Source organism: Trichosurus vulpecula, chromosome 1 (genome assembly GCF_011100635.1).
Source record: "Trichosurus vulpecula isolate mTriVul1 chromosome 1, mTriVul1.pri, whole genome shotgun sequence".
Classification (NCBI taxonomy): domain Eukaryota; kingdom Metazoa; phylum Chordata; class Mammalia; order Diprotodontia; family Phalangeridae; genus Trichosurus; species Trichosurus vulpecula.
Genome location: NC_050573.1, coordinates 110,182,614 through 110,201,966, shown reverse-complemented (window position 1 = coordinate 110,201,966; position 19,353 = coordinate 110,182,614).

The window sequence follows — 19,353 nt, the reverse complement described above, 5'->3', positions numbered from 1 at the left end:
ACGTATGATGTCATTAGATCCTCAAAAATAACCCCAGGAGGCAAGTGCTACTATTATTCACTTTTTACAGGTGAGGAAACTGAGACTTGCTCAGCACTGAACAGCTAGTAACTGTCTAAGGTAGGATTTGAACTGAGGTCTCCCTGATTCCAAGTCTGGTACTCCACTATTACACCACCTAGCTGCCTCAGATGGAAGTAAGATTTGGAGTAGATTGCCTCTAAGAGCCTTTCCAGTGATAAAATTCTGATTCTAGGAATCAAAGAATTCAAGCTTGTCTGATGCTAAGCGCTTGAAACGCTTGTGACAAGATGCCTTCTTGGCCCAGCTTCCTGAAGGGATGCCTAAATATGCCCGGCTTCTAAGTGGGTATATTGACTAATATTTCAGGGACTATGTTCACACACACGTACACACACACACACACACACACACACACACAATGTTGCAGTAGGCTCCAGTAAACATCCCAGAGCACCTCCTGCCCTTTCTGGGCATTCCTTAGCAAACCACAAAAAATACAGGTGACTGCAGCCTTCAAGGAGCGTATTGCTAGAATGAAGGCCCAGGCTGTTGCCAACGGTTTAAATGCAATTAAATTACAAGGGCTGGATTGTGGCCCTGGGAAAGGGCTGGTCATTTAATTTTGGTTCTTCCACACATGTTCACTATATTATGGGCAATTCTGTAAATGAACTCCCAGATGATTAAACTAGGGTGGAGAAACCTTCCAGGAAGAGTCTTGGCTGTCCTTTCAGCCCAGGCTGCTTACTACTGGTCTTAATCTGTGGAGGTTAACACACAAACGTTAAGCACCTGAATTCTGAATTATGTGCTAGGAGAGAGATTAAATGCAATAGCAGTGTGGCCCTGGGGACAAATTCTTTGGATGAATCCTGGAATGTGCCAAGGGAAGCAAGTCTATTGTTGAAGGTTCTGTTCTTTCTTTTTCTTTCAAGGCTTTGACCTACATCATACTTTCCTTCTTCTGCTTCTCCATCACCACCACCACCCTCCATGCCTGTTTGTCTATCTGATTATAGGATATAGAGTTTAGATCTGGAAGAGACCTTATATAAATAATACTCACAAACTTGTATACATATATACAAAATACATACACACACACACCCCATTTTACAGGCTAGAAAACCAAGGCCAAGAAAATTGTCTTTCACATGGGTCCCCTGACCCCAATCACTGAATCAATCAACAAGTTCCTAATATGTACCAGGAACTATGCTAGGCACTGAGAATATAAAGACAGACATGAATCAGTCCCTGCCCTCAAAGAACTTACTTTCTATCAGGGGAGAGAAAAATCACATATATAAGCAAATGCAAAATAAATATGTAAATGCAAGCTAATTGGGGAGGGAGACACCAGCAGGTGGGAGTCATCAGGAAAGTCCTCATGCATTTGTGAGGCTTGAGGTGAGCATTGATGGAAATTGGAGATTGTAATAGACCAGGAGTGCATTCCAGGCATAGGAGATAATCATAAAAAGTCATGGACACATACGTAGGAACAAGAGCCATTCTCCAATAGATATATGTAGAAGGATAGTAACAGTTATCAAAAGGAGACCAGAAAATTATCAATATCAATAAACATATGAAAAAAATTCCAAATCACTAATAATGGGAGTAGTGCAAATTAAAAGAACCCTGAGATTCTATCTCAGATTCATCAGATTGGCAAAGATGACATGAAAGGAAAATGGCACTTGGAGGGAATGTGGGAAGATACATTGACTAATACACTGAAAGCAGAGCAGTGAATTGGTGCAAACATCTTGGAAAGCAATTTTAACTATACCCCAAAAGTGACAGTTCTGTGTAGACCATTTGACCCAGCAATATCACTACTAAATATATTCCCCAAATAATATTTTTGCTTGTTTAAAAAGAGAGAGAGAAGGGATTTATAGGCACAAGATATTTATAGCAGCACTTTTTGTTGTAGCAAAACCCTGGAAATTAAGGGGGTACCCATTAACTGAGGAATGACTATACAAATTAATGTATATGGACATGATGAAATAGTATTGCAATGTAAGGATTAAATGAATGAAAAAATGAATGAAAGAAAAGTACCCGGTACTTATGTACAAAGCATTCTACTGAGGGCTGGAGACACAAAGAGAAATCAGAGAGAGTCCATGCTCTTAAGAAGCTCATTTTCTAATAGGACTAGACAATATAGATACAGATATATATATAGACACAGACATAGACATGGACATAGACTTAGATATAGACATAGTCATAGACAGATATGGATATAGAGATAGAGATAGATATGAGGTTTCAACTGCAAGGTCCCATTATCCTTGCATACAGCAACAAAGCTCTTAAATGTATTACCTATTCTTCAATGTCATTTCTACTGATAAAAGCATATGTCACTGGTGACAAAATGGAAACCTAGGAAGATTTGTATGAGCTGATACAAAAAGAAGTGAGCAGAGGAAACTGAGGCCAAGAAAATGAGTTTTCTTTCACATGATCACATGACTAGTAACTATCTGAAATGGGATTTGAACCAAATTTCCTGAGCCCAAGTCCATGGCTCTTTCTAATCAACTACTGAAACAATCAAGAAGTTCCTACTATGTACCTGGTATTATTCTAGGCACTCAGAATATAAAGACAGACATGAACCAGTCCCTGATTTCAAAGAGATTACATTCTATTAAAGGAGATATAATACACTGGAGATACAACACACTGAAAACAGAGCAGCGAATTGGTGCAAACATCTTGGAAAGCAAGTTTTAACTATATCCCTAAAGTACAGATATAAGGAAATGCAAAATAATTATGTAAACATGTGATAATTTTGAGGGGACAATGAGGAAAGACAAAGAGGACAATGCATATAAGAATAACAACACCGTAAAGAAAAACAACTTAAAAGAGTGAAAAACTCTCATCAATGTAATAACCAACCATGATTCCAGGAGACCACCAACAAGACATGTTCTCTCCCCTTTGACACAGAGGCAATGTCTACAGGTACATAATGAAATATATCTTGTTGGCTGTGGCCAATAGGTACATCTGTTTTTCTTGACTCTGCAAACATTTCAGAGGTTTTGTGTTGCTCTTTGGTTTTTGTGTTTGAGTTGGGTCTTTTGTTGTTGTTGTTGTTGTTGTTGGGTTTTGATGGCAGGGAGGAGAGAGAAGAGTCTGTTGAAAATGATGCCAAAAAAAAGAAAAGAAGGGGAAAAGTGCCAATGGAACATTTTTTAAAAACTGTACAGAAGAGATCAGAAGGTGGGTAAAAGGCCAACAGGAATAACCAACACGTGCTGGGTCAAGTACATGCTTAAGGGGAAAAAAAAAAACCTTGTATGTAATGAGTTTATGGTTTCATTTAAATTCCTCTTTTCTTGATGTTCTTTGTATTGGAAATGTTTGTGTTTGCTGGTATTTATAAAGTTTAGAATAAGAAGTTTTATCTTTGTTTATCTTTGAATCTTCATAAAACTTAGCTTAGGACCTAGCACATAGTAAAGCCTCACTAACATGAACTGAACTGAATTCCCTAGAGGACTGAAATAGGATCAGTGAGTGGAAGTTGCAAAGAGACAGATTTTGGTCAAATTGAATGAAAAGTTCCTAACAATCAGAATTGACCAAAAGTAGGACGTGTTCCCCTCCACAGACCCTAAGATCCAGCCAAACTGCCTTCTTGGTATTCCTTCCTGCTTGCTCTTCCTAACTCTGCCCCTTCGTACTAAATGTCCTCCATGCCTGGCATGCTCCACTTCCTCACCTCCTTTTTTTAGCTTCCCTCTCTTCCTTTAAGACTCAGCTTAGATCCCACCTTCTTCAAGAGACCTTTCACTACTCATCCCCCCTCCCACCTCACTGGTAGTGCCTTCCCTCTGAGATTACTCTACTGGGCAAAAACACCTTACATGTTCTTAGTCATTTACACGTTGTCTCCCTTATTGTAAGCTCCTTGAAAGCAAGGGTGATGTATTTACCTTCCTTGTTATCTTCAGAGCTTAGCATGTAATAAGTGTTTAATAAATGTCTTTAAGATCGATGAAGCACATTTCTCGTAAAAGCTCTGTGAAGCTACTGATTAGAGAAATGCAAATCAAAACAACTCTTAGATACCACATCTCTCCTGTCAGATTGGCTAAAATTACAAAACAGGAAAATGATAAATGCTGGAGAGGATGTGGGAAAATTGGAACATTGTTGCATTGCCGGTGGAGTTGTGAGATGATCCAGCCATTTTAGAGAGTAATTTGGAACTATGCCCCAAGGGCCACAGGAATGTTCATACCCTTTGACCCAGCAATACCACTTCTAGGGTTGTATTCCAAAGAAATCACACAAGCAGGAAAAGGACCCATATGTACAAGGATATTTATAGCGGCTCTTTTTGTGGTAGCCAAGAATTGGAAATCAAAGGGATGCCCATCAATTGGGGAATGGCTGAACAAGCTGTGGTATATGAAGGTAATGGAATACTATTGTGCCATAAGAAATGGGGATGATACGGACTTCATAACAACCTGGAAAAACCTACATGACATAATGCTGAGTGAGCGGAGCAGAGCCAGGAGAACACTGTACACAACCACAGATATATGGATTCCGTGAGGACCAACCCTGACAGACTTCACTCCTCTCAGCAACACAAGGTGCAAGGACAACTCCAAAGGACTCATGATGGAGAATGCTATCTACATCCAGAGAAAGAACTATGAAGTTTGAATGCAGATTGAGGCACACTTCATGCTCTCCTTTTTCTCTTCTCTTTTGTTTTTGTTTTTTTTGTTTGTTTGTTTTTTTGTTTTGGTTCTCTTTCTTCTTTCTCATGACTCATTCCATTGGTCATAATTCTTCTCCGCAACTTGACTAGTGTATAAATTAATTCAATGCGAAGTTATTCATGGTAGTTATATGAGATTCCATGCCATCTTGGGGAGGGAGGGGGGAGGGAGGGGAGAAAATCTGGAACTCGAAATTATGTAGAACCGTCTTGTAAACTAAAAATAAAAAAATTTAAAAAAATTAAAAATTAAAAAGCTCTGTGAAGTAGGTATTGTTCAGCTGTTTCTCTGTTGTGTCTGACTCTTCATGCTCTCATTGGGGGGTTTTTGTGGCACAGATCCTAGACTGGTTTGCCATTTCCTTCTCCAGCTCACTTTACAAATGAGGAAACTGAGGCAAACAGGGTGAAGTAACTTGCCTAGGGTCACACAGCTAGTAAATGTCTGAGGTCAAATTTGAACTCAGTTCCTCCTAACTCCAGACCTGGTGCTCTATCCATTTAGCTGTCCTTGAACTAACTAAACAGACTTTAAGATAGACCAATGCAAGTCATGCCCAGAGTTTCCCTCTATTCTTCAAACATCCAAGGATATCTCTAGGATAAACTGAGGAGGAGGAGACCATCAAAATCTGAAGAAATAAGGAAATACCTTATAGATATATAACTTAACTCCCTTGGCAAGAGACAGAAGGGAGGTCCAAGAAAGGTTAGGGAGGGGATAATCATCTTTCTTATCCTTCCTGGAAGTGCCTAAGTCAATAAGCATTTGTTTAGTACCTACTTTGTCCTAGATACTAGGCAAGGCCCTGGGGGTATAAAAGTATAAATTCTATCAAAGGAGACAATATGTAAATATATAACAATACAGAAGAAGGAAGGAAGGAAGGAAGGAAGGAAGGAAGAAAAGAAGAAAAAAAGAAAGAAAGAAAGAAAAAGAAAGAAAGGAAGGAAGGAAGAAGGAAAGAAGGAAGGAAGGAAGGAAAGAAGGAAGGAAGGAAGGAAGGAAGGAAGGAAGGAAGGAAGGAAGGAAGGAAGGAAGGAAGGAAGGAAGGAAGGAAAGGAAGGAAGGAAAGAAAGAAAGAAAGAAAGAAAGAAAGAAAGAAAGAAAGAAAGAAAGAAAGAAAGAAAGAAAGAAAGAAAGAAAGAAAGAAAGGAAGGAAGGAAGGAAGGAAGGAAGGAAGGAAGGAAAGAAAGAAAAGAAGCATTTAGTAAGTGCCAGACATTGTGCTAAATGTTTTACAAATATCTCCTTTTGTCCTCAGGATAACCCTGGGAGGTAGGCTCTATTATTATCCCCATTTCACAGTTGAAGAAACTGAGGCAAGCAGAGGTTAAGTGATTTTCCCAGGGTCACAAGGCTAATGCATTTCTGAGGCTGACTTGAACTCAGAACAAATATAAAATTAATACAGTAGTTGTGGGAATAGGGGAGGAATTAGCAGCTAAGGAGATCAAAAAAATTTTCATTTAGACAGTGGAGCTTGAGCTGAGTTTTAAAGAAAGGCAGGGTTCTATAAGGGGGAAATAATAGGGAGTAAATTCCCAGCAGGAAGGACAGCCAATACAAAGGCACAGAGGAAAGAGATGGAGTGTTGTGTATAAAGAATCTCAAGACGGCCAAATTGGCTAGACTGTAGAACGTGGAAAAGAGAGTAATAGAAGGAGGATGGAAAGGTAGGTTGGAGCCAGGTTGTGAAGGGCTTTAGATGCCAAATGGAGGAGTTTATATTTTATTCTAGAGGCAGTAGTAATCCACTGGAGTTTATTGAGTAGTTAGTGGTATGACTGGACCAGTACTTAAGGAAAATTACTTTGGCAGCTGTGTGAAGGAAGAAGGATTGGAGTTAGCAGAGACTCAAAGCAGGGAGCCTAATTAAGAGGCTAAAGCAACAGTCTAGGCAAAGGAAGGAGTGATGAGGGCCTGAACTGGGACAGTGGGTGTGAGTAGTGAGATGAGAGAGATGCGTAGGTAGGAGCAACAGAATTTGGCAACTGATTGGATGGGTGGGATGAGGAAGAGTGAAGAGTACAGGATAACACAAAGTTGCAAATTTACGAGACTAGAAGGATGGTTGGTGCCCAACTGAAAGGTAAATTCCAAATAAGGGTGATTTGAGGGGGAAGGGATTATGAGTATTATTTTGGACATGTTGAGTTTAGTTAAAAATTCAGTTTGAGTTGTCTGAAAGACACTTGGTGATGCAAAACTGGAGCTCAGGAAAGAGAGGGGAAGGGGAATAAGGGACAGAGAGAGAAGATGGAGGAAGAGGAAGAAGAAGAGGAGAAGGAGGAAGAGGACAAGGAAGAGGAGGAGGAAGAAGAGAAGGAGGAGAAGAAGAGGAGAAGGAGGAGGAAGAGGAAGAAAGAAAAAAGAAAGAAGGAAAGAAGGAAGGAAAGAAAGAAAGATATTAGGGTTAGATATAGAGATATAGATCATTGTCTTCATAGAGATGATTAAGCTCATGGGAACTTAAAGTAAGTACCAAGGGAGAGAGGAGAATAAACATTTATACAGGGTGTCCCTAAAATCTGGACACATAGGAAAATTTACAACAATTTGGAGTTATTGCATTGAGTTCACGTGAATCTTTCAAAGTATATCAACCATCACATGATGGAAATCATATTGAAGACATTATTTGTTAATATTCCAATTAAATACAACGTGGTTGAAAATTTCATTCATTTCATTTCTTGAAAATATGCATTTTTGCTTATGTGTCCAGACTTTAGGAACACTCTGTATAGTACCTACTAAGTGACAGGCACAGTGCTAAGCATTTGACAAATAACATCTCACTTGACAATAGACGCTAGGGAAAGCAAAGAAAGAGGGCCCAGGATAAGCCTTGAGGCATACCCACAGTAATGATGATGATGACATATCAGAAGAACCTGACAAGGTAGTCAGAAAGGTAAGAGAAGAACCAGGAGTAACTGTTGCCATGACAACACACAGGCATACGAGTGGTCAATGGTGTCAGATCCTGGATCAAGGATGAAGTTTGAGAAAAGGCCGTCAGATTTGGTAAAGTTTTTATTTAATGAGTCTTTACAAAAGGAATCTCCTTCATCAGACCATGTGTCAGAATTGCCAGTCCAGAAAATACTGTCAATATCATATGCTTTTCCCTCTCCCGTTAAATTGTAAGATCCAGGAGGGCAGAAGCCTTGCCATACCATTTTAATCTTTGTATCCCCCAGCAACTATTACTGAGTTCTGCACATAGTAGGTGCTTTAAAGATGCTTGATGAATTAAATTGTATGTAACTGAATTGAACTAAACAGAAGTGAACAGAATTTAATTGAATCAAACCAAATTGAACTGAATTTCTTTCATCCCCTGTGCCTTTGCCAAGCTGTTTGGCAAGTCAAAGTTATAAGCAAGAATCACTTTCACCACTAGCTTTTTAAAAATGAGGGATGACCTTTCCCAGCATCTGCTGGCTTACCTAGCCAGGCCTTATAATTCAGGAACATTTTCTGTTTGGATGTCAGTTCTATAGGAAAGTACATTCCCTGGGAGATCATTACAACGACTGTGCTCTGGTCTTGGGCTTGCCACCAGAAACATCAGCTACAAAGATGTTCCCTCTTGAAGTGAGCTGGCTCCGAATAGGTCCAGGTGGATTATCACTGTCTGGAAGTAGAGGCTAGACAGGGTGTCCCCCTGGCTTTTAGGGGACAAGGAAGGGATGATCCAAGACATTTGTCTTCTGAAAAAGGAAATACCAAGAGGTTCTCTAACAAATGAATGATAAGAGAAAATCCCACTAACTGACTCCACTGGCCATTCAGGAAAGAAAATGGAGGCAGTTGGGAGGGGAGGGGCAGAAAGAGTAGAGAAGGGAAAAGAGAAAAAGAAAGTGTGGGAAAACCAAAAGTTTGGGGGGGGAGAAGTTATCATCCTCTTTATTATTAACATGATCATTACTTACTGCCACCATTTTATTGATTGCTTGTCATCAAGACTGTAATTGTATTCAGGGATATTACCATTAAAAATGGTAAATAATTAACAATGACATGTATACTCAGATGTCTCAACCCTTATACGTAGTGAATACTATCCTCAAAAGAATAGTCATAAAATCATTAGCTTATTAGAGACCTCAGAGGTCATCTTGTCCAACCAGAACCTTAACCAGAATCACCTCTACAACATACCCAAGTGGTTATCCATCTTTTGTCTGAAGAACACCTGGACGAAGAGAACCTATTGCCTTCTGAAACAGCCCCTTCCACTCCTTAATTCTAAGTGCCATGAAATTTTTCCTTGTGTTAAACCTAAATGTGCCTCTTTGCAACTTTATCCTTTGCTCCTTGTTCGGGGGTACAAAGGGAAAAGTCCAATCTCCCTTTCAGGTGACAGTCTTTAAAATCCTGAAAACACTTCTAACAACATCTAGCACAGAATGTAAATAGAAGGAGGATTCCCTACAGATGTTGAAGTTCTCCAAGTGCTTCTGTCTTTATCCTGTCATACACACTTGCTCCAATCCTCCTACCTGTCTTCCTTCCTACCATTTCTACTTTCCCTTAGATGTTTACCCAAGCATGCAAAGATTTCCCCTGGTGGAATGTGCGGATGAGAACAATTTGTTCCAATGGACAGAAAGGTTGCTGAAGCAGGTGCTTTGGAACACTTAAGAGTTTGGTCAGATATCAGAGAAGCCAAGATCATCCACCGCATCCCAGGCCAACACCAGTCATCCTGACTTTCATCTTGCCATTGAACTTCAATGACCCTGGAAGAGAGATTGAAGTTTATGACTTTGTGAAACTCTGCCTCACTTAAATCCAATTCATAGGTAAGTCATGCCATCCCCCCACGATGTCATTGGTCCTCTTTGAAACTAAGGATGAACAACAACTTCCCCCTACAAGCACATCTGGGATTGTGAGGTTAGGGTCCAAATGACATGGTTACATTGTCCTCTGTGCCAACTGTGAAAATAATTTCTTATAATAACCTTTATAGATGGTTTCCATTTTGTCTTCTGTCTGCTGTCTTCCTTCCATTCTCATCCTTTAGTGCCTTAAAGGATAACACTGCGGAAATAAAGAAAGAGGAGATGATGGATCAGTCATGGGGCAGAGGCAAAGAAAGACAAGGTGGACAGATGGTCATAGTGCAACACTGATATCCTTGGGATGTCAAGAAGGCTTCTAGTGCACAGAGTTTGACTCCCCATGGTGAACTAAATCAAGGACATAAACAGTAATCACACAAGATAGATAGGCATGGATGAGTTGTGACATCCATTGTTGAAGGAAACTCTCAAGTCAATGAGATCACAAATCCATTTGGGGATCTGAAAATGCAGAAGTCTGTGAGAGATACAAGAATGGGAGTCATTTTTTCAGCAATCTACTAAGTTTTGCCAAGGTGAAAGACAGAGAGGCATATGCTCACTTATGGGGGTTTTGTCAAGTCACACCGGTCAACAAGAATTTATTAAGTACCTGATACTTTTCGGGTACTATTCTAAGCTCTGGGGATACAAAGAAAAGAAAAATAATCTTTGCTTTTAAGGAATTCACAGCCTAATGACAGGGAGAATAAGTGAACAACTGCATACAAACAAGTTATATAAAGGATAAATTAGAGACAATCTAAGAAGGAAGATATTAACATTAAGGGGGATCCAAAATGGATTTCTTCTCATAGAAGGGAGGATTTTAGCTGGGGCTTAAAGAAAGTCAGGGAAGCCAAGTGATGGAGATGAGGAGGGGGAAAATTCCAGGCATGGAAGACAGCCAGTGAACATACATGGAGTCAGGAGATGGAATGTCTTATATGAAGAACCACAAGGAGGCCAGAATCACTGGCTTACAGAGCACACATGGTGAGTAAGGTATAAGAAGACTGGGAAATGTAGGAAGGGGCCAGGTTATGAAAGACTTTAAAAGTCAAACAGAAGATTTCATATTTGATCCTAGAAATGATAGGGAGCCACTAGAGATAGTTGAATTGGAGACTGGGGAGAAGGGGTGCTGGGACGGGGTTGGACATGGTTAGAACTTCACTTTAGGAAGATTGCTTTGATACCAAGTGGAAGATGGACTAGGTGGGGAGAGACTTGAGGAAGGGAGAGCAAGCAGCATGTTACTAAAATAGTTCAGGTACGACATGATGAGGATCTGTACTAGCATTGTGGCAGTGTTAGAGGAAAGAAGTGAGAGATATTACAGAAGTAAAAATCAAGGCCATGACAACAGATTAGATATACGGAGTGAGAGAGATACAAAGATACAAGATAACACCTAGATTGCAACACTGGGTAACTGGGAGGTTGATGGCACCCTCAACAGTCATAGAAAAGTTAGAAAGGGAGAAAATAATGAGTTCAGTTTTGTACATGCTGAATTTAAAATGTCTATAGGATATCTAGTTTGTAATGTCCAATAGGCAGTTGGAGACTGGAGGTCAGGGGAAAGATTAGAGCCAGATGAGTAGATCTGAGAATTATCTGCACTGAAATGATAGTTGAATCCATGAGAACTGATGAGATCACCAAGGGAAATGCCAATGTCTTTAAAAGATGCATGGCACAGAATCCTGACAAAAATGGGACTCTCTAAAGCCCAGCTCTGAATAATTACAAAGAGAAATCATGGTTCCATTGAATATATAATGAAACATGCTTCCCTCCTCTGACAGAGATGCTAGTGACCATAGGTATAAGATGTAAAATCCACTATTGTATGCAGTTAGTGGATCAACTGGTTTTGCTGAACTAGTTTGTTTGGTTTTTTTCTAATTGTTGGTTCAAGAGAGAATGCAATATTTGGACTGGGAGAGGTATGTCCAGAAATAGTCGTGATGTAAAACAAAACACATCAACAAAATTTACTTTAAAAAAATAAAAAGCATTCTCTATTGATGGTGAGGTTCTCCAAATATTTTTATCCATAGACAATCACACCTTATTTTTGTAGTCCCAGAAGACCATAAAGTCTCCTCAGTGAAATTCATTTCAGTGCAAAAGAAATTGGTTAGCCATTTACATTTGAAAAACAAAGTGGATGAAAGACAAATAATTGCCCAGATATGCATATAACAGTTAGGACATGCAGTTGCATGGGCATCCTGTTAAGTGAGTGCATCAATGTGTACCATGGAAAGGTGATTCAGGGAGACAATGCATGGGGTCTATAATTGAACAAAAGAAAGAGATCAGGCTGGAATCCCATTTAGAAAATTGCATGGGACTTTGAATTATACTAGAATCCTCATTGCCACTTGTTCCCCCCTCTTAAACACCACTATTCCCTGGTCACAATAACAACAATAATGACTGACATTTACATAGTACTTTAAAGAGTACAAAATGCCTTATATATGGTATCACATTTGATCCTTACAACAAACCTTCGAGACAGGTGCTACTGGTATTAATGTTCTTGTTTTGTAGACAAGAAAACTGAGGTTCATACAAGTTAGATGACTTGCCAATGGCAAGGCAGTGAGTGTCAATAAAAGCTTTCAAACCCTAATCTTTCTGACTCAAGGTCCAGCACTTCATAATCTCATAAAAATTAAAATTCCAAGTAATACAAAGGACTACAGAAAGATATAGGACAGGCTACAAAATACCACCAATGATTCATATACAATAAGAGGCATAAAAGAGCATGATGAAGGAATGTACACCCAAGAAAAGGAGATAGACCAGATATGTAGAAAAATGGGTATAATATTTGAGTATCTCAACTACTATATTGATACTCTTCAAAAAAGATATCGGATCCCCCTATCTTACCCAGGCTGAAAGTACAGGGGCCTTTCATGGCCCAGATCCCAATATTGATGAGCAAGGAAGCTTTGACCTGCTCTGTTTCTGATCTGGGACTTCCATAAGCAAGCTGATGGTCCCTGTACTCCTGAGGTCTCACCGTATTCTGCATTACATACTGCAGCTCAGAAATCCTAAGTTCAAAAGATCTGCTCTATTCAATCTCCCCAGTAGCTGGGAGTGCAAGTATGTACCACCATACCCAGCACATGGATGCTCTTAAGATTTTAAAAGAACCAGAGTAAGTCCTGGTAGGTATATCTCCTTTGGAGAGAAAAAAAGAGAGAGAGGTGCAAGAAGAAAAAGCACGGGGAGGGCACACACTGATGAATTCATGGATTGCATCAGTGCTTCAGAGTAGGTTCGAGGACATACACACCCCATAATACTGAAAGGGAATGGAAGAGTCCTTAAAGGTCACCAGGTTCAAGTGTCTAGTTTTATAAATGGAAAGGTGGCTAACCACAGCTTCACAGAGAGCGGCAGAAACTTAACTAGATCTCAAATAATCCAGCTCCAAGTCTGGTGCTTGTTTCATAACATCGAGGTTGCCAGGGGACGTTTCTTTCAATTCCATGGGGCCAGGTCTTTGTAGGGTTCGTGTATATTCATGGGATCATAGATTCAGAGCTGGAAGGTCACTGAGTCTCCTTACTTCACAGACGAAGAGATTGAGGCCCAGAAAGGTTAACGGATTTGCCTAGAGCCCTAGAGTCTCCCAGCTAATAAGTAACTGAGGTGGGATTTGAATCCAGGTCCAAGGACTCTGCTCACCACTTCATGCTGCCTCCCAAAAAGAATGAACTGAGAGCCATCCACATTCCAGGATTTGGGGTTAATGAAGTCATATAGATAGTTGTGAAGCTCACATGCAAACATGTAAATGACTGGAACTTGCTGCTTGGGTCTGAGTATCCTCAAATGGAATCATATCCTAAATGTCCCAGTGTGATTATAACCTGGTCATGCAAGAGATTTAGAATCAAAATACTCACCAACACTAACAGTGTAAGCATCATCTAATACAAAGGGTCAATGATTGGCATACTCCTTGGTACTGAGTCCCCCATCACTACTACATCAGGCCAAATGGGCCAAGTTTATTATCTTGTTTCCAAACTTCTCATTTATTTCCTCTTTCTGTCACAGTGGTAGGTTGTATCATCATTATAGCTTGGCATTTATATAATGCTTTTATGTAATGTGCTTACATGCACTTTACATACGTTATCTGATCCTTACAACAGTGCTATGAGGTCAGAATTATAAATTTAATTTTCCTCATTTGACAGATAAGGTAACTGAGTTTCCCAGAGGTTAAGTGACTTGCCCATGATCACACAACTGGTAAGTACCTGAGGGAGGATTTGAATTCAGGTCTCTCCTTCCTCATCCCAAGTCTAACACTTTCCATTCCATATGGCATCATCCCTGATTCTGACCAAGTCTATCTTCACCCAAATGTTCTTCATTGTTTTCCCCTCAATTATTCTTGAGTTTTCTCACATGAGTTTATCTTCTTAAAAAAACATGAGAAGACCCAGGTACATTCATTATGTCCATTTAAAGAATTTTTTCTAATTTAACTATAATTCTATGATCTCTCTTCTCTATGCAGATGCACTTTAAATGCAAATAATTGCAAGCAAATGTTATTATCATACTTTGAAATAAAAATTTTCATCCTATTGTCTCTAGGATGGGCAAATGCGTTCTGTGAGTTGACATAGCTCGGTCCTTCAAGGAATTCTTAAATCCAGGTCTTTTATACATAGCAGTTTCTACTCAGACTCTCACCCTTCTACTTCTCCTAGACCTCTTGAATAAGATATTGCCTTCCAGAGAAAGATTCCAGTCTGGAATCACATCCCACAAAGTCTCTGTGATACCTACAAAGTAAACTGTGCTCCCTGGCCTTAGGATCATCAGCTCACCTCACTTGGTGTCCTTACTCTGCATTTGTGGACAGGCACAATGAAGACAAAGAATTCCATTGCTTGCTCCCTTCTTGAATATGTTCAATTTTTATAACATATACATATACAAGTGTAAGAATAGGGGCTAGACTTATGCTTTCATTTCTATAGAGAACTACCAGATCAGGAAACTCTAACGATGCAAATTGGTATCCTCTCTGCAGCTTATAGTTTTAGAGAAATGCCTAAAGCAGGGTCTGGGGATCCCTGAGGGTCACTGAGACCTTTCTAGGGGGCCCACAAGGTCAAAACTATTTTCATAATAATTCTAAGACATTTTAATTTCTAGCATATATTTCTATGTTTATCAATTATTTTAATCAATGTTTTTAAAAACTGAGGGATAGTATGGCATAGTGGACAGAGAGTCAGGAAGACCTGGGTTCAAGTCCCACTTCTAACACACACTGGTTATACAACCTTGGACAAAAGTCACTTAACTTCTCAGTGTTCAGGGTCCTAGGCAACTCTTTAAATTTGTAAGTTGCAGAACAGGTGCAGATCTGCATTTTGGTAGAGTTTCCTTGTGTGGGAGTTCCCTTTGCCAATGAAATCATCAGTCCAAGTCCCATCACTAAAAATCAAAGAGGTTATTTGAACAATGTAATAGGATTTCAGTCCAGGAACCAGAGAGTCAGGGGAGTCAGAAAAGGCCACCCCCACATGAAGGATCAGCATCCCTTTTTCCTTCATCCTCCGTGTTATCTTCTATCTCCTTCTGCCCCACTTTCTGTTCCTGTCCTGCCCAACAAAGAGAGTTCCAGGAAAGCTGGATGGGAAGTTGATACCTTTGCTCTTTCTAAACATGCTGCACTCTGGCTGTCCCTCTCCCAAGGTGATAAGGATCCTTGCACAATCCAGATAAATCACCATCTCTTCAACCCTCCACTTCACTTCCGCCACCGCAAGCTTTGAAGTCCCAAAACAAACTGTTCCTGGCACTAAATGTTGTTATCTTCACAGCCCAGGTGACAGGATATATTATAAGTTTATGATTTCCAGAAAACAACCCCCAGCAACAGTGATTTCTTATAATCACTGTTCATACTTGGTTCATACTTGGGTGGAAGACTTTGAAGAAAAATGCCAGGATTAACAGGAAGCCCTCTTCTAGCTTGACTTCATAGAATCACACAATTGTCAAGATGGAAAAGACGTTAGACAATCAAGTGCTACCTCCTACCCAAAGCATCTCCTTATATCCTCACCTTGAAGTGATTTTATATTTACTATATATGTCTGTATACACACATGGGTACATAAATATGTACATGCATACACACACATATACACTTTGCATGTACTTATATATTGTATCCCCTGATAGAATGTAAGTTCCCTAAGGGCAGGAATTGTTTCTTCTGTCTTTATCACCCCCAAAGACTAATTCAGTGCCTTGCACATTATAGTCGTTTAATTGACTCAATTCTAATTCTATCTTCATCGTCATCATAATGCTGATGTCATTATGCTGCTGTGGCTACTGCTGTGGTCATCTAGGCTCTTATTGAAGATCTCTGTTGAAGGGGAACCTGTTAGTTCTTGAGACTTCTTGGAAAGGAAAACAGTGATTACAACAAGCCCAGGAAGCTTTATTAAGAAACATTCATGTCAGAATGACCTTATTCTCTTTTCTGACAAGAGTTTCTAAAGTCGTAGAAGAGAGGAATTCTGTAGTTACAGTTCACATAAATTTTAGCAGAGTTTGAAAGAGGTTCTCATGCTAAGTCTTATATAAAAGATGGAGAGATGTGGACTAGACAACAATACCAACGAGACAGATTTGGACTGACTAAACCCAAAGAATAGTCAGTAATAGTTCAATGTCAACTTAGAAGGAGACCTCCAGTAGAACGCACTGGCAATCTGTGCTTGGCCTGTGCATTTTTACAGTGTTATCAATAACTCAGATAAAGGCATAGATGGTATGCTTTTCAAAGCTATAGATTACCAGAAGGAATGGCAACACACTGGAAGACAGAATCAGGATCCAAAAAGAGCTTAAAGGCTAGAACATTGGGCTGAATCAAATAAAAATATTTCATTGGAATAAATATGAAGTCTTACACTGAGATTCAAAAATCAACTTCACAAGTACAAAATAGGAAAAGCATGGCTGGCAGCAGTTTGTCTGAAAAAGATGGTGGGGGAGGGGGCTAGCAGACTACACATTCCCATGCAAGTCATCAGTGTGCTATGGTATCCAAAAAAGCTCTTGTGATATTGGAATATGATAAGAAAGACAGAATTTCCAGGAATAAGATTTCCCTGTATTCTGCCCTGGTCAGATCGCTGGAGTATTGTGCTCAAGTCTGAGTGCTGCAATATAGGAAGGATATTGATTAGTTGGTGGGTTCAGAAAAAGGCAACTAGCATGATGAAGGACTTTGAACCCATGTAATACAAGAATTAATTGAAGGAACTTGGAGTATTGAGCCTGTAGAAGGAAAGATTCAAGTGAGGGATGGGAAGTGAAACATGATAGCTGTCTTTGAGTATTTGAAGGGGTATCATATGGAAGAAAGATCTCATTTGTTCTCTTTTGTCCTAAAGGGCAAAACCCAGAGGAGCAGTGGGTGGAAGTTACAAAGAGACAAATACAGGCTTGATGTCAGGAAATTTTTTCTAATGATTAGAGCTCTCTGAAAATGGAGTGGGCTACCTCAAGAGCTAACAGGTTCCCCTTCAACAGAAATCTTCAATAAGAGCCTAGATGACCACAGCAATAGCAGCAGCAGAATAATGATATCGTCACTATGATGATGAAGATAGATGATTGATCAATAGAATTTATGCAGGGCTTTAAATTTTGCAAAGTGCTTTACATATATTAACCCATTTGATCCTCACAACAACCCTGGAAGGCAGGTGCTTTTATTATCCCCATTTACAAAAGAAAAAACTGAGACACAGAGAGTGACTTGCCCAGGCCACACAACTAGCAAGGGTCTGAGGCTGGAACTGACCTGTAGCCTTCCTGATCCCAAGTCCTATACACTATCTACTGCACCGCCAAGCCACCTTCTAAAATAACAGACGGGTTACGGTGCAAATCCCCTTCAAGGCATAACCTGGACTACACACTAACTCTCCAGTTCAATGATTCCATGATCCTGAGTGTCTGAGCATCTGAAGACTGGGGGAAAAGATGTGCTTGGAGTTAGGAGAGAACTGGGCTAAAATTCCACTTCTGACACTAGCTATGGGGGGTGGGGCAGTTAGGTGGCACAGTGAGTACAGCATGAGCCCTGGAGTCAGGAGGACCTGAGTTCAAATTCAACCTCAGATACTTGACACACTTACTAGCTGTGTGACCTTGGGCAAGTCACTTAACCCCAATTGCCCTGCCTTGCCCCCTCCAAAAAAAAAGTCAAGTGCTCTAAAATGATCAGCCATCCACATCCGTGGTACTGCTAAATAACGATAAATACACAAAAAAGCATTTCATATTTCCTCTACTCCCGGAGCTTACAAGGTATCTGGGGATGCCTGGGGATAGCCTCAAGCTATAGAGGAGATTTATGTTTCCAGTGACTCTGAGGTCTCTTCCATCTCTAAGACTACAGCACTACAAATCATAAAACTGTACTTTTACTACATAAGGTCAAATGTCATAATGAATGGTAGGAAGCACTATAACCATTCAGCAAAATGGGAGAGAGAATTCTTAGTGTAAGTCAGTCAACAAGGAGTTATGTGGTAAGCACTGGGATAACAAATAGAAGCAAAAAGAGAGACTTTCACCTCAAGGAGCTTACATTCTAACGGAAGAAAAAAGGAACTGAAAAGTTGATGGAGATTCAGGGAGAGATCCCTGAGAGAAGATGTGGTTTAGAAGATGAAGGATGGCTGGGTCCTCCTTCAAAATGGAGATTCCAGTAAGAACTGAGCAATAGGATAAGGGGGCTACAGGAGTGGAGGGAGAAGGCAAAGAGAGAGGAAGGAGAATGTATGGGGAAGAGGTCCAGACTTGAAGTCAGCAGACCTGAGTTGCAGTCCTAGCTCTGACTTCTTTGCCACATGACCTTGGACAAATCTTTGCATCTTTATGAACCTCAATTTCCTCAATAATAAAATGGTAAAAATAAACACTTGCATTACCTACTTCACAGAGATTTCAAAAGGAAAGCCATTTGTAACTGAAAGATGCTATATAGATGCACCCTCAGTTCATACTAGGCTTTTCGGCTGCCTCACATTCTTAATTATTCAATCTGGGTCAGCAAGAAAAGGTCTGCAGACAACTTGAATTGGGACTAAGTGGGACAACGTAGGAGATGATGAATGAATGAGGATTCCACATTATAGGCGCAGGCTTCAAGTCCAGAATGAATATGGCACGTATGAGGAGTGATTAGGAGGCTAGCCTAGCTCAAGTTACAGGTTTATATTGGAGACTATTAGGATAGAAAGTAAAAATCAGGGGCTCGTTCAGCTAGACTGGAAGCCTGACATTTACAACTGTAACGATCTGAAGGGGTTTTTGGTAACATAAAATGTTAGAGTTGGAAGAGACCTTAAGGGATCATCTAGGAAAATCCCCACATTTGACATATACGGAAACTGAGGCCTGGAAAAGTGAAGTGACTTTTCTAAGGTCCTAGTAAGAGTCAACAGCAAAGCCAAGATCAAAACCCAAGTCCCTTGAACCCCAGTCCACCATTCTTTCCACAATGATGCCTTAACATCCAGGCTTGAGAATCACTATTACGTATTTGAAACCACTGCCCTAGACCAAGGCTGTGTCTATAAGAAGTCAAAACAAGTCAATGTGGTCAA